Source organism: Melopsittacus undulatus, chromosome 1 (assembly GCF_012275295.1).
Source record: "Melopsittacus undulatus isolate bMelUnd1 chromosome 1, bMelUnd1.mat.Z, whole genome shotgun sequence".
Classification (NCBI taxonomy): Eukaryota; Metazoa; Chordata; class Aves; order Psittaciformes; family Psittaculidae; genus Melopsittacus; species Melopsittacus undulatus.
In genome coordinates this window covers 29,488,725-29,502,488 of record NC_047527.1, presented here as the reverse complement: position 1 = coordinate 29,502,488, position 13,764 = coordinate 29,488,725, and the positions used below count along the sequence as shown (strand labels likewise).

At 40.5% G+C, this 13,764-nt stretch overlaps 1 protein-coding gene across 5 annotated transcripts in view; it reads right to left on the bottom strand.

The window, feature by feature from the left end:
• The window catches only part of PAG1 (phosphoprotein membrane anchor with glycosphingolipid microdomains 1), a 113,089-nt gene that overhangs the window by 35,666 nt on the left and 63,659 nt on the right, over window positions 1-13,764 (bottom strand). The window contains exons 1-2 of one of the 5 annotated variants that reach the window (XM_031050507.2): window positions 12,065-12,460; window positions 9,512-9,571 (exon numbers count right to left, since the gene is read on the bottom strand). The exons of 1 other annotated variant lie outside the window; for it this stretch is intronic. The gene's annotated coding sequence lies outside the window, so the exon portion shown is untranslated. Of the gene's footprint in view, window positions 1-796; window positions 842-9,511; window positions 9,577-12,064; window positions 12,461-13,764 lie in introns of those variants that run through there. 3 more of the 5 variants (XM_031050505.2, XM_031050506.2, XM_031050508.2) reach the window with 3 other exon arrangements.

The window sequence follows — 13,764 nt, the reverse complement described above, 5'->3', positions numbered from 1 at the left end:
CTAAACAAGGCTGAATGCTTTTAGCACTAAATTGCTCTCAGAAAGTTGTAAGGATTTATGCAGGGATGAAACATTTTAGTCTAATATCAGAAGAACACTTTTCTCCAAGCAGAACAATGCCAGAGCATCATACTCCTTCCAGCTGGCAGGATGAAAAATGAATGTCCAGATTTTCAGGAACATTCATTACCACCGACCCTGTAATGTTTAATTACCTGATGGTGCTTAGGACTCCCAAATACAGAAGAAAAGCAGCAAATAAAACCACACGAATCTAGTCACTGTATGAATTTTTAAGACCCCTCTGCTGGAGCATCAGTGTGTGGGCTCATATCAACATTGTGTTAAACATCCCTATGCCACTACAGAATGCATGTGTAAGCATAAGGCTAGCAAACAACCATCAAAAGGCCCCTATTCAGAAAAAAAGTTCTTCTCCATTCATGAATAGTTTTTAAAAAGTGTTCATTTCCATGTAATTTTTCCCTACTAAAATTTTATGTTACCACAAAGAGATAGGTAGGAAGGGAGCTTCTGGCCCAAACCTGTTCCCAATTGCTATTGTATAGTAACTGCTGTCAGAACCTTGTCCTCTCTGTGGAATTGCATGCAATTCTAGGTTTCTCTTTATTTAATGCAACATTAGCATACACATCTCCACACTAAAATATGAAACCTGTGCTAAAAAAACCTATGTGCCCAACTACTTTACACAAAAGTAGAAAAAATAACAAAGCCTTTTACTATCCAGTTGAAGAGCCCAACAACATTTAAAAGGCTTCGAGAATTCAGAGACCTTAAGAAAAATACCGAATCATTCTTGCTGTAACAGGAAATTTCCAAATAGGTCAGGTCACAGACTTTTCTTGTAGACTCTTCTTGCTTTGTCTTTAATACTGGTGTGCTGCTATGAAAAAAAAAACAAAAGTAAATAGCTAAGTGCCCTGCAGTTAGTGCTAAACATTAGTTACTATTTTGTAAAAGTAAGTTGAAACTTAAATGTCATCTTTCAGTGTAAATCCGCTGAGACTGAGTCTCTTCCCAGAGTAAATCTATGACACTTCAGTAAATAGATAGGATATAACTAAAGTAGGAACTCGGTAGAGTTTAAAACAGGAAGTGCCACTATATTACCATGCCTATGGCAATGTTACTTAGAAGTATTTGTTTTAAAGTCTCAGCAGGCTCATCCTGCTGAACGGTTTATGTAGAACATCTACCAAACAGATAGAATTGATCTCTCAGTGTGTCCTGCTTGGTTTGTAAATTTACCTACTGTGACTAAGTACATAACTCATTATTAAAAACAGTCAGACCTGGTCTTTCCTGAGGATAAACTAATGTTTCTCATCATCATCCTTAAGAAAAACCACACACAACAAGAGATAAGGAATAGGCAAGGCATTAAATAAGAGTCATTATTTGAAAAGCTTACTCCCATGGCCTGAATCAACATGCACACACAGACTCCCAATCATCTTCACAAGATAATTATAATTCATAATTAGCACTTCTAAAGTGTTTTCACAGAACTGTGCAAATATTGACTAATTAGCCACACCAGAATCCTGTGGGGTAGGTGAGCAGATACATTAACCCCTCTTGCCTGCTGAAGGGGCTGAGAAGGCAGCAAGGTTTCCAGCCCCATGCCCCTTGCCCCTTGTCCATGTTGCTCCCTCCACTGATGTGCAGAGAGGGGATGAGATGAGCTCTGTGTTAGCAGAGCTCCGGAAACAGTGGCCAAACCTCAGTTGGTTATTTGCAGTCTTGTTAAACAAAAGGTCTAGATATTCAAATGTAAAAATAAAGCCTAAGGATTTGATAATATATACATGTGAATGGTAGCCTCTTGTGCTGAGAAACACTCAAATAACTATGTACTACTGCACAATCATTGCTTATTCCCAGGAACAAAATATTACACAGGTCCTTGTAACTGAAGAGTAGAAGAAGAGCTCTATATGAGTGGAGTAAGACACTCCTTTACTTGAAGTAGAGGAATCTACTGTGTACTCAAAATGAACCTTGAAGAATCTGTGGAAGTCCTGATACAACCCCCAAGAGGTTTTACCTTTCTCATGTAATAAAACACACAAGGCAGGCAGCATCACTAGTCTAGAAGAACGGCCTAAAAATGAAGATCCTCCACTAAATCTATCTCTTCAATTAAGTTTCCCTTAGGAAAGCAAGTCATCAGTGTCTCAGGTTTTCTGCTTTAAACCAGCAAATACTAATGATGGCTTTATTCCAGAGCTTTATTATTAACCACCACTTTCAGGGGTGACAATCAGATCTTTTCCAAATAACTGTATTATCACAAGCTTACAATGAATATAATATACACCATATGAAACATTTTTATTTTGTATAATTCTGCTTTGTCTATTGAAGCTGCTGGTTTTGTGCTGTGTCTAATTTCAGCTACAATCTCCTTTGGGGAAAGATTGTGTCCCTGTGGTTTTGTAAAGCCTCATTCATAGTTATAATGACATATAAATAAAATAAATAAGGAGAAATAATGAACTGTGGGAATTTATTCTGCATTTATCAGGAATTCACAAGTGAGGATTTACATAGTTTTAAAAATGGATTTTGAGATATCTTCCAGAGATCTGGTTATTTTCTATTCTTTAGAAACTGAGAAACTGGGAGATGTCTTTTATTTACCTGCAGCAACTATCTAGGTAAAAATAATAACAGAAAAATCCAGTTAGTGTGGACTGGTTGAATACTAAATCCAAGGTTATTCCACTCTGAAGCTCATTCTGCAGCCTGGTTCATGTGTAACGCTCCTGAGACAAGCAGGTTTCCATTCCTGGTAAAGAACATTGATATGATGGCATTTTAACTGCTGCATTAGCTATCTACCCTGAGCAAGGCTAGACAAAACAAAAGGTAGGAATAGAATAGAACAGGATGATCTAGTGAGCAAAATTTGTCAAAAAATGCCCAAACCACAGGAGTACAGATTAGGCAGCCTGGGCTGCAATATGATAAAAGGGCAAAAAGAGATTCTGTGCTCAGAAGCTCTGGAGACTCTTGAAACAGTCCAACATAAGTTAGTATTCTATAAATTGGGCACTGATGGCTATTCATCCCCCACATAGCCCCTACACACTGAAGTAGGGGCTGGGGGATCACAGCCACATCCAGAAACACACTGTCAGTAGTAATATGGCAGAGTCATAAGCCAAAGCAAATGTATGATAAAGTTCTGTATGCTATACTGTTTTGGTACACACAATTCTCCTCTTCAGGAGGAAGAGGCTGGGGGGGAAAGCAATTTTTATCTCTATATAGAAGTATGTTTATGAAGACAAGCATCCAGCCTGCTCTGAGGCTTTGATGAGCAGCTTAAAGGATCTCAGGAGGCTGCTAGGCTCTTGCACCTGGAGCCAGCAAGTTACTGTAAACACAGGGTGACTTTGGTCTGTAGGAATAAAGGACAAAGACTAGGGTGAGTGCCTCTTTTCAGGTACACCAGTGTTCATCCACAGTAGGTAAAATGCATCAATAATGGTAAAATAAGCAGCTGTGTTATTAGAAATACTACTTATCCTGGATAGCTGTAAAGACCTGCAACTTAACACACATGTAAGGTGAGGGGTCTGTTCCCTACAGCCAGAGCAGGGACATCCCCCATCCTTCAAGATGCCAACCCTAACTCATCAAACTCATAATTTTTCTCATTTTTCTTTTTGGTCAGCAAAACTAAAACCTACAAAAGGAACAGCATGTGAGGTCAGCTCCGTAGGATGGAAAATGCACCCATTTGCACAGAGTTAATAGCATGTCCTAAAATGGCCATTCACCTTCAAAAGACATTAGCATGAAATAGCAGCTGCTCATCCTCTGAGCGCAGACAAGTGTTGGAAAGAGGTGCTGAGAGGCTTTGTCCTAGAATTACATGTCACTGCTTTAAACACGATGTCAGGAAATTATTTTAATTGCCTGTATCGGTCAGGGACAGAATTGGTCCTATATTGGTAGGAGTGATGCAAATATCTCTCCCTGATCAGGGTACTGGAGAAGAACATGCACATACCCAAATACCTAGAAAAACCTCACCATAAATAAACCGACAGAAAATCACCCAAATAAAATAGCTTTGCAAAATATTAGCTAATAATGATAGATTCTGACTGCAAGTCTTACATACAAAGATCCGTTTTCTTCCAAGCATGAGCACTGAAGGAGCAAGAACTGTTATTTTTGAGACCAGTGTTACAGTTCAAATGCCACAGACCATATTAAAGGCATTCACAATTGGCTCTGGGATTTAGAAAGAAAAAAAAAGACTTACACTGTCATAGGGAGGTTGGTGGTGATCACAGTGCTAATGACCATGAGAGATTTTTTTCTAAGCATCGTTATCTAGTGGCCTTGAGTGCTAATCAAAACAAGGACTACAATGCCTGCTTTAATGGGGTTTGTCTCAGTAATGCTCCTAAATGGAATAAACTACATTAAATCCAGACAAGCTACAAAGAGGGATAAATGGGAAAACAATGCACTGAAAACCTAAAGATTCTTTTAATTCACTGTTAACTGAGTTGTCATCCATGGCATTCACAGTTAACTGCAGTTTTGTAATCCATTTGCTGAATTGTACAACTAAAATAGAAATGTGCTGTCCTTCCTTTTAAAACAAAGACTAAAGGCCCGAATTAACCTCCAGAACAGCTGCTTTTGTAAATACTGTACTAGAACAGGCAGTATACCTATTTTCTTGTTTAAAAATAAGGACAGCAGCTCCCCCAGACTTTTTTTTATTAAAGGAAATAGATGGAATCTGATCCTACCAAGGCAGCCCTGCTCATAAGCTGAGCCTCTGCACATCACAAGAAGGATGCCCTGGCAGACAAAGGACCTCGCATGCTCCCTCAGCAACCCCTGCCATTCCCCATAGCTCCAGTGCTGCTGGGACAGAAACTAACTGATCTCAGTAGGCTTTGGATTATCCTCTTAATGTTTATGGGAAGGAAAACTGAATGCCAGGAAGCTTAATTCATTGTCATTGTCCTCCTCCTCCTTGTTCCTTTGGCCTTACTCATCCCTCCTCTGCATACCCTGGCCCACTGCATAGCCATGCTGAATTTCTTCAGCTGGATACCCAGAAGATCAGCTACATTTGAAATCCTCAAAAGCAATTAAACAGGTTTCCTGATGTATCTATTTTGCTGTACCTCTCACACTGAGATGGGAGGATCCTCAGCAGAGGGGAATGCAGACTATAGGATTTTGGACAGATTCTGCAGGAAAAGATGAAAATGTACAGATAAAAATGACAGCTAAGGTATAGAAGCAGGGATACTTCAGTGTTTATTCAGAGGCAAGAGTGAGATGCTTCCAGGGGTCCCGTTTTGGAAAAGATGGATTAACTCTTTGTTCACAGTGTACACAAAATGAAGGATCACGCATTTTATCTTGAGCAAATTTTCAATAAAGGTCTTTACAAACTGAAGCTGTATCTTAGGGAACATAAAATACAGTCTATAATTAATTGGCTCCCCCCAGTATTGTAGAGAAAAAATTCCTGTGGTTTGATTGCTTTTGTAAAATGGTTGTTCTGCTCATATGGGACTGTGAAAGGTCAGTGGTGTTGACTATACATGATTTATAAAGTACTCTGGGATGAGAAGTGTTGTGTAAATGTAAAATATTATTAGAGCATACTCTCCTTAATTCACACGCACTGAAATGGAATTGGCTGTGCCACAAGAGCAGAGCTAAGGAACCAAGTTAGCCTGATGATAGAGGATTGTCTAAACTACTGTTAGGCTATAACAGCACAAGTATAGATTAATCTCACAAAGAGATTTATCTAATGCTGAAAGTTATTGCTGTTCATCTGGAACAGGTTATATATAGATTACGAATGTGAATACTGTGCTAAACAGAAATGACTAAGTAGGCAAACTGTAGGCTACTCTCTACCACAAGGAAAATGTGGCTTCTGAAGCAGATGTAGGCAAAGGAGCTCCTGTGTAGCCCATCTACCTTCCACAGGTACACTGTCTCACACAAGCCAGTCCTCAAGTATACGCCAGAGATGCTTGGCATGCCGTGGTTCTCACGTGCTTTGCAAAGCCACACTCAGAGGCACTTTCAGGCTCAAAATATGCATCCTATTTACCCTTGGCTTTGCTGGAGGCTTCCAAGTTCTTCTTGCAGATTTGAACCTTGAGACTTGTTCACTTACAGCTATACCTAAAGAGGCTTCCTAAAAACCAGTGTCACCAGTGATAATGACCTGGACTGGACTAGCGGTCCCATCCCCTCTCAGAGAAGCATAAATTATGCTTTCACCCCACTTTTTGGGTTCAATTCCAATTTCTCTCTTTCTTCTGACCACAACAGTTTATACTTCAACACTACAATAAATAATCAGTTTGAAGTAGATCTTAAAATATTTTAACAGCTGGGGCAATGACCTTATTACTGCACTTTACCGTAAATGGAAAAACTCCCATTCCCCCTCCCAAAGACAGAGATTGCAGATCATATTCTGAATTCTTTTCAAGACCTAGGTCAAAAGATCTCTCCAGCACAGTCTGTTCCCCTTCACATTATTGTTCCCACTCTCACAGATTCTTTTATCTAATTCCCTTCCTCCCTGAAGTTTACAATGTCCTTCCAAATTTTTTTCAAATGCACTTCCCTTCTCCTAAATTCCCTGTCATTGCCATTTAAAACCCTTCTTCAAATAATGCTAGTTTCTTTTAGAGAAATGACACTACGAATTCAGCACCACGAAGTAATCTCTTCCTGCCTTTTCTCCTGTGTTAAACCATTTTAGAGACTTTTTTTGAAAGGGAAAAAAGAAAATGGCAAGAAAAAAAATCACACAATACAGTGCTTCAATGAAAGTATATGAGCTTCCTGCTTCTAAAGAGAAAAATGAAGCTCTTACTTTTGAATGTATTCATGCTTTCCCATGAAAATTGACACATCTCTCTGAGCAGTAAAGAAGATTCGGACTATCTGTATTTGAGAGAATAGTTACATGGAGTTCTTGCATAAGATGATCGATTTTCTAGCAACAGAAGTTTTATTCAAGGATAACATCAAAGTTATTCTCATCAGTGCAAAACACTTCTCATCCATTCACACAAAAAAGGCTCCTAATTTCCTCTACCCTGAAAAAAAAAAAGTTGTATTTTTCTCTTCAGTGTTGACTGAAGTGTTTTGTTTCTTCTACTTTCTTTGGATAATTTTTACACTTAATAGATTTGCTCATTTGGTTACAGTTAAATTGCAGTAGTAATAGCAGACAATGGCGCTCTTAGGCTACACTGTACGTGATTAAACCATGCTCCAACTAAAACCACTTATCATCTGGGGGCTATCCTTCCAATTTGTCTTTTGCCTGTGTTTCCAGTTCTCTTTCCTAACAAGGAGAATGACAAAAATCAGTATGGGTTTTTAACCCAGGGAATGACATTTTTAGCTCTGAGCCCTATGTGTAAATGTAAATTTACAGCTGTTAGAATAAAGAAACAGCAAATGTGAGGCAGATGTTAATATACAACCCATTGTTGGTAATACAAGCAAAAATCAACTTTAAAAGTCACCCAGCTATTTCAGTAATGAAAGCTAACTTGCTTGGATATATACATAGGCCTCTGCCTACAGAAATAAGACCTAACTAGCTTCCTGCAATCTATGGAGTCTAGTCGAATCCTCTGTGTCATTTCTTCTTCTTCTGATATTAACAATCCATGGGCTAGACCATAAAGGCAATGAAATAATGTCCAGATATTTCTTCCATTTAGCAATCTGATAAATACTCAAAGAACATTTAGAGTCTCTATTGCCAAGTAAAGTCAAGTGATATCTGGACGATTTTGAATCCTATGCTATAGGACTATTTTCAGGAACATACTCATCATCAAAAGTTAAACCCCACGTCTGGTTTCTGTCAACTACGACTTGAATATGTTTCCAAGAGTTTATGAAGCTAGTGTAGGCAAAACTAATGAGCAACTGTTCCGAGCTCCCCAAGAACTCTGCCTTCCTTTGAAATCACCAAGTGAAAAATCCACAGAATGTTTGTGAATGAAATAAGGTGCTTCTTGTTGTATCTAGCATCTTTGTTGCTTCTACCATCTTCTAACCCTTGTAAAATTCTGAATTAACTGTCCTGGCATGGTGAACACAAGTCACAGCCAGAGCCACAGAGGAGCATGAATATTCAGGGTATAACTACAGTTTAGATTCTCCTCCAGGGTCTCCAGCCTCTCTCTAGCTCTCACCATCTCACATCTCTCATCATTTCATCTCTATCATCTCACATCATCCCTCCCCTGGACCTTGATCCCCATGAATCCTGAAAGTCCTTCCTTCTAATGTTAATACAACAGCGACTTCCGATCGTCTTGTGTCAGGCACGCTTGTGTTTGTAATTCCTTTCACACTAGGCAATTCATTAAGGGCTCTGTTTTGATTACCAAAATGTGTGAACACAATTTTGTATCTCATCTATACAGGGTCATTCCTATGTCAACTCATTTTTGACTGCGACAGTCTTTTCCCATCCTAAAGGCAAAACAGTGTTTACATTTGGTTAGTTAAAATATTTACATTGCACATTCAAATGATGCATTTTCTCAGTGACAGGGCTCTCTGTGGTATTTCCTCCTGTACCTACTATGCAGCGGAAAGAGATGATTAAGATGAATATTCTGGGTGTCTCTAAACAAGCGGACTAAGGAAACAAGCAGCACAACTATGCTATGCTAACACTGCTGGAGTTTGTAATAACCATGCAGGCTGTGTAATCTGTACTGCATGAAAGCCTACCTTTCAAGATCCCAAATAAGAAGAGCTACACATTTTCCAGTCATTGTATTTCAAATAGATTCATTTACTGACCATTTATTTGTTCATTCAGTACATGAGGCAGAGTAAAACATGACAGATGTAGGTCCTGGGAAAGGAGACAAGAATGATGCTGTTGTTGAGCATCAATCTGCCTGTGAGTAAAAGCCTTGAGTGCACCATGTCTGAAGGGCTGCAGAAATGATGGAGGCTGCTACCCAGCAGGAGAAGACAGAAGTGAAGTTGAAAAGGAAAGGCAACAATAAAGCTGTCAGCAGAAGGCCACAAAGCCATGGTATTTCTGGGAATCAGAAAACACACTGAACTCCCTATGTTAATTTAACACTACAGAGCTCAATAAAATGTTGCAAACGATGCTGCAGACAGCATGATCCTTTCTCCAAAGACACTGTTTGAGCCTCACGGGAGAGAAAGAGTATGTATATAAAACTTCACATGATAGTGAAATTCATCATCATTTAAGACATACTAACATGAACAGAGTAAACTCATGTATTTACTCATTTTGCTCATGCATTTGTTACTACTGAGCAAAAAAGACCACCATACGCAAATCTTTCTGAGAAGAAACCAGATGCAGAGTGAAGCAACTTCTCACACAGGTATTCCATAGCAATGCAAAAATAGGGAAAATTTAAAAACCCCAGCTCTCAGTGGGTGTGTTCCTTACCTTACAACACCATACACACAGGTCTTCATACAGGCTCTCCCAGGGAGGAAGCAAAAGCTTCTGTGCTGAAAAAAATGGTGATGTGCTGGTTAAGAAGTTACTGGTTAAGAAGACCCTGCCTGTGCTTACGTCCATCACAAACTCTGCTGCATCTTTTTGTTTACAGAAATATATACAATAGATGAAAGTTCACTGTGTAAGCAAAAGCTATTTATTTTAGACTGACCCTGCCCACTTAGTGTCATATACTCGGGAGGAAATGGGTTGTAAAAGTCACTGTAAAAATGAGGCATGCAGCATTTAGAAAATGAACTTTAAGCAAGATTATTTTATGTGTGGGAGATGCAGTTGCTCCATTTTATTCAGCTAACAGCAGACGAAACTTTGTGTTTGCCAGTTAAAACACAGCAGTAAAAATAAAGTAACACTTTACACCAATATAAAGCAGTATGTCACAATAATAAATGATCAATTTTGATTTAACCTAAAAACCTGTGCTTATTCCCATGTATTTTTATTTCCTGATATGACTGCCTTTAGTAAAGCATTGATTGGAAAACGATCATGAATAGCAACCCCTTTAAGTATTCTGGTCCCATTGTTTTGCTTGTGCAGAACAGCTCTGCTTTGGTATTTCCACACTCGGTGGTCCTTGACAAGTGCAAGAAAATCATTGAAAGACACATAATCTAATCTGGGGTCTCACTTCTTTTTCTCATGGAATTAATGACCATAAATACCTCACATTTGATGGAAAAAAAAATGAGACAAGCCTAAATATCCTTATTGTTACTTTAAAATGTCCTTTACTATAGCAGGTGTTGTCTGTAATGTCTCTCTCTGATGAGTATTGCCAAAATGCTGATGCGCAAAAGGCAGGATGAAGTGTTCAGCACCATCCCTCCAGCCCTGCTGCTGACTGAAGGAGCTGGGGAGCAGGGACCCCGCTGCCCCTTGCTGGAGACCACAGTTCCCTCTCACTCAGTGAGGATGGACCCATAGTGAAAGCCTTTATGAAGGGAGTAAACAGGTTCATTACCTGCCCACCTGGTGCCTTGCACTGCCCCATCACAGAGCAGCCTGGGGAGCTGCATGTGGATAACTTGGGTGGACACTCCCGCACAAAGGGGATGCTGCAAATCCCCAGGTTGAGGCAGGATAAACCCAGATACCACATTCTGAGCAAGCAGTTAACAACCTCACAGTTTTAATGTAACTCTTTAAATCGTGATTTCCCCCAGCCATGCCCATGGGTACAGAGCCTGCAGCTCCCAGCTTTGGCTGCCTGGCTAGCAAAGCCACGCCAGTTTTGGCAGAGGGACGTGCAGTATGATAGGCAGCTGCTGCCGCTGTCACTAGCAGGATGTTTTCCAGAGTTTCTCCTACAAGGCAATATGTTTATTCTTTGAAACAGTTGCTCCCTAAAGATTAAAACTGAGCAGGAGTACAAAAGCAGCGTGTGTCCTCTGGGGCTGCTACGTGCCATCAAGGAAACAGGAGGTACAAGCTACGTTCTCCTGAATTACACACAGCACATAGTGCTGCACTGGCAGAAAACAGTGAAGTCCTTCTGTGCACAAATTAAAGTCTTGTTTTTATGCTCCCTTGGGGAAATAAAATATAAAAAAAAATCAACAGAAAATTCACCAATATCTTTCAAACATCACTTGTAACATTAAAAGCTCCAGATCTAGAGTTGTGATGGGGGTACCCACTGCAGCTGAGGCCATTCACCTCAACCTGGGCAAACAAAATTAACAACAGCCATAGCTCCAAGACAAGCACTTCTAAGACCATGTTCGTTATCATCCCCAGATAGCAGCATACCCTCACAAAAATACAGTCGCCAATTGCAAGGGACAGAAAGTGTTAGGAACAGCAAAGAGATCCAGAGGAGCACTCAGATAAAGAATGCGTTTACTTTAGAAAAATAATAAGAATTTTTAAAACTACTAAAAGTATCACTGAAGTAGTAAGAACACAGGAGAAATATCTGCACAACAGCATAAATTCTGTTTATCACAGTCTGCATTATCTTAGTTATTACAAAGTGGTTGGAAAAATAAGTGCAACAATGATTTTTCTTTCTGCTGAGGTGTGTGAACAGATGTTAATTTTTACCATTGCACAGGATGTTTCATACCCCAGGAAGTACCTGCAGGGGTTAGGAACTATCTGGTAATAGGAAGAAGTATTTACCTTGCTTAATGGCTGTATGTTAATGTATTTCTATTAGCAAAATCTATTTAATATTGCACATACACAGTAGCTTCTGGCTTAAAAAATAAAAATGCTGGAGAATGAGACTAAAGAGACCTTCTTCCTCTGATAGGAACACATACAGATTTCCTCATTACTGGTAATCCGAACTAAGCCTGCACAAAGGGGACAAACTTCAATAACCCTCAGCTGCAGGACGATGCCACCATGAAGCTTTATTCTCCTAAGGAGTACAGCCAACTTCATAACTTTTCCCATTGTATCAACCATATTTTAATTAATAACTGAATAGCAGCAATCACTACCATGCTACTATAAAGATACAAACATTACCTTCGATTAACAAGGTCTCCTTGTCCCAGTCCTCATATGCATTGTGCAGAAGACACCAGGAGAAGCTATTAGTGGTGCTCTGAAACTGCCTCTTGTTGTTAATGCAGCTCTATGAGTTTCTGGACCCCTGTCCTCGGCTGCTTGCCGATTCCGTATGCACGGCGCAGATCTCCACCTTCTCTGACTGCCAAGCCGGGCACAGCCTGCGAACAATGCTGCCTCTGTCAGCCCGCCCAGCCAACAGTGGCACAAAGACACGCTCATGCACAGCCCTGGACTTTCTTTCTTTTTCCTCCTTCTTCCTCTTTCTGGAGTACAGGCTGATGAGAACGGGTGGGAGAAAAATGCTTACAGATCTGTGATTAGCCAAGGCTTTGTTGTGTTCAGGAGGAGCAAGACGGTGTCGGCATAGGATGGGCACCCTGGCGCCCAGAGAGGAGATGGAATCTGCATTGGTGAGAGTGCTCCCTGCCTCACTTCACACATTTTTATTTCTGATCTGTGGGTGGCTGTGTGAGCAGGCAGCCCAAACAGGGGAGGAGTTACCAGAAATGCAATGCATGACTTGAAGCCTTGTCTGCCTTCTCAAGAGCAGGACAGGGAGGCAAAATCACAGTGCAGTGACACAGCAGTGAGCTCAGTCACCCCACCTGCCACTGCCTGCCTCTCCAAACTGGCTGGGAAAGCTCCTCTCCCTGCTGAGGAGTTATCCTGGGATGGAGCATGGAGGCAGCAGCTGCTCTCGCACCCCTTGGAAGCCACACTCTGAAGAGCCTCTGAGCATGCTGGCTGTCCCCTCCCTTCCCACAGCATTGCCAGTTTGATTGTCAAAGATGCTCCATGATCTTAACAAATGACTGTAGGATGAGACAATGAACGACATCCTCAGCAGATGTTTACAGCTGTCACTAGGAAGTGGGGAAGATGGTAGCATCTTAAATTTCAGTTTTCTGCAAAGCTCCCCTTGGAAATCAGAGAGGCAAAGCAGAAAGACCTTTTAAAATCTGGTATCTGTATTTTTCTTGCTGTGAAAGGATTATCATGTGCATCATGCACACATTTCATATAACTTCAGCTTTGTTTTCTTTCCTATCAGAAATTGAGAAGCGATCTGGCTCAGCTCCAGAAGAGTCATAGGATGAGAGAATACCAGGCTGGAAGAGATCCCAAGGATCATCTGATCCGACCTTTCTAGGCAAAGCATGACCTAGACTAGGTGTCTCAGTACCCTGTCCAGCCAAATTCTAGAAGTGTCCAGTGTTGGGGAATTATCACTTCCCTGTGGAGATTATTCCAATGGCTGATTGCTCTCACTGTGAAAAAATTTTGAGTGATGATCTCTGCTGAAACCAATTGCAATTTTAATTTAACTCTAATATTTCCAAGCCAAGTTCCACAATAGATGGTAGCTGTTCACATTCCTCCATATTAATTATAGTTCAGATCTTAAAATGCTGCAACTAAATGGAGCAGTGAGCAACAATGTGCTTTCTTCTAGAAGCACAATCAAGGGACATGCGGCCCTAGGGTGCAGCACAGCTGTGAACTCATTCCAGGTCCCTGATGAACCATTGCAGTGTTATAATAATTTCCCATGCAATTAGTATTAATTGGTGACTTCCTGGCAAGCCCCCAGGGGCTCTCTCTCACCCTTTTGGCAGATCCTACCAGATCAGGCGTGATCATCAGTGGGGCCATCA